The sequence below is a fragment of the Branchiostoma belcheri genome, unplaced genomic scaffold, assembly GCF_001625305.1.
Source record: "Branchiostoma belcheri isolate BF01 breed outbred unplaced genomic scaffold, Haploidv18h27 scaffold53, whole genome shotgun sequence".
Taxonomy (NCBI): Eukaryota; Metazoa; Chordata; class Leptocardii; order Amphioxiformes; family Branchiostomatidae; genus Branchiostoma; species Branchiostoma belcheri.
The window spans coordinates 1,140,261-1,142,933 of record NW_017804165.1 but is presented as its reverse complement, the minus strand read 5'-3'; positions in this window follow the sequence as shown (position 1 = coordinate 1,142,933).

The window sequence follows — 2,673 nt, the reverse complement described above, 5'->3', positions numbered from 1 at the left end:
TCTACCAGGCTTCGGGAGGCGGCCGGAAAGAGTAGCCAGGAAAGTACATTTTAAATTTGTCGCACCCGCGGGTGCAAAATGTACTCTCTAGCGGACGAACTCCCTGGCATGTTATCTCTCTATTTGGCCAACTCTTTCCAGCCGCCTCCCGAAGCCTGGTAGAGTCTAGTTCCGTGAACTGCCGGAGAGATACCCGTCTCCCAGATTAATTCTTGAAGACTTTGTATCAAAATGCTCGATCCCCATCCTCAGATTATTAAGCTACGTGATGAGTCGGAGGCGGCAAAACTATGTGAAGCTTCTTACTTGAGGGTATGTCTGGGATGCCAGACACTAAAATAGCTGCTAGCAGCAACAGGTGTGGATCCCACGGGCAGATTCATGGACCATCCCGCGTGGGCCCATCCTCAGGGAACGGCGCCTCGCTCAAAATACAACACTAGCATGTTCGCGCATCAGTCATGTGTCAGTCTTTTGTCTTGAGCTGTTTTAAATTTTGCTTTTCTTCAGTTGAATGCGTGTGTTATATACTGCATAGGAAGGTTTGAAAGGCGCCGACGCGATAAAAAAGCATGTTAGGCATGCCTTCCTGAAGTTCAAGGCAAGCCTAACAAAACACATAACTGAACCTCCGTCACCTTACTCTTTCCCCCACTTGGTAGACCTTGCCGTCTCTGACACACGGCAGCCAGCGCGGTTTACTGGGGTTATCTCCGACAGAACCTGATCTTGCGTCTATGAAGGACAGCAGACGACACCCGCTGTAAACATGTCAATTCGGTGTGTAAGGCTAGAAATTGTTTGTAAAAATGCTTGACTATTTCTTTTGCCAAACTTATATCGTGTGTTCACCCAGGACTAATCGATCTATTTGTAAGCCGGGTGCTTCATGAAAATGTCGTCAAGCCGTCAACAATTGTTATTCACAGATCGTGTCATTTCTAACTTGCTGCCACTGCTATAATGATGTGACGTTTACGAAGGTTGTCGACAGGGAGGTCTTTGATGCCAGTTTCACATGTACGCTGGCGACATTTACACAAAACATGTCTACGACATGATACTATTGTTTTACATGTCAAGTTCAAGGGTTATCGGGGGTCAGCCATCTGTTCAAGTCTAGAGGCGCCAGGTTTTAAATAAGAAAGCCCCCGCAATGTTTCCTGCAAAGATGTCAATCATGTCATTCAGGCTCGCCAGATATAGTTTTATTTTTACGCTTTGGCATACGCATTTATACATAAATCGTAATTTTGGCAATGGGGTTTCTGCCAGTTGCTCTCTACACAACTGACTATTTTGAAGGCACTGTTATCACACTGGATTCTTGGAATCTGGAAGGATCCTTTTGTCATCTGCATGTCAAAGCCCCAGGGGTACAGCGTACATCCTCCTTGCAGATGATTCTGAGAAAGACTGTTGTCGTGAAGTTATTCATACGCGTCACATTCCCACACCTAACAACTAACATTCCATGGAACCTACCATGAGCGAACAGGGTAGAAAACAAAAGACGGAATCTATGAATAGTAAGTTTCAGGCGGAATGTTTCACTTACATGACCACCAGAACTTTTTTCAATCGTCACGACACCTCTTCTAATAATAATGATATCAGTATCTTTTGACCAAATGTCGAATCACCATCAAGATTTTGCAGAACTTTCCATCTTTCGTCAAGGATTTATGACAAGACAATTGTATAGTTTTAAAATTCGACAAAAATAAAAAAATGAAATCCATTGAGAGCCAACATGTTTATGACATCTAATTCTAAGTTCAATACATTGTCCTCGGTCCGACGACTTAGGGGTTGTTTTTCAAAGCAAGTGATAAGATTTAGAAAACTATTTCTCCTGTACTGTTCTAACATCAGAGAAACAGATAACGCATCGATAAGAAACTTTAGCTTGTTGTGATCAGCTGGCGTTTTGACAGCTAACATGTCTATTTGCACCTGATAGTCAGATGGCCGTCTTCGAACAGGCATGTTCTTCACGGGGGTTGGCGCCTAGAATTATCTACAAGTTTGTTTCTATCGCGGCAGAAACTTTCGGGTTTTGATAACGTGTCAAGTTCAATGTCAGTATCTTTAGAAGTACAAGGTTGTGGGATATCTGACTGGCTGACGTGCGGCGCCATGTGACCCTCACCTGCTGAGGAGAACTTCTGTTGTCTCCAACTCTTGTCAATCACGTCGAGTTCATCGCCAGGGTGAACAATGTTCATGCAATAGAAAAGAGCATTCCACTTAGCCTTGTTAATGTATGCCCTTTATCGTCGGTATATTAGGTGCAATTAAATGCAATGATGGTGATCCGAAAATAGGATAACTTTTCTTCCCCCATGATCTTTCGGGCCTAATCAGACCGTCGACGTCCACGTACAGAAACACATTACTGGTCTTTACTACCATCTTTACAAGTTTTTCTTTATACCTCATGATGGAACCAATATCTGAACGGTGGTACACACGTACAGAAACACGTAGTCGCCTGTGTGTTCTTGTTACTGTATTCAGATGTATCATGATCGCGATGTAACACACAAATGTTCCACACGCGCGCCATGTGGTCTCGCACCAAACTGCTGTATGTACAAGTTTGTTTTAGCCGGTGTGGGGCTGTGCACCGAGCACGGCGGAGGGAGGGACGAGGCCCAGCTGTGTATGCTC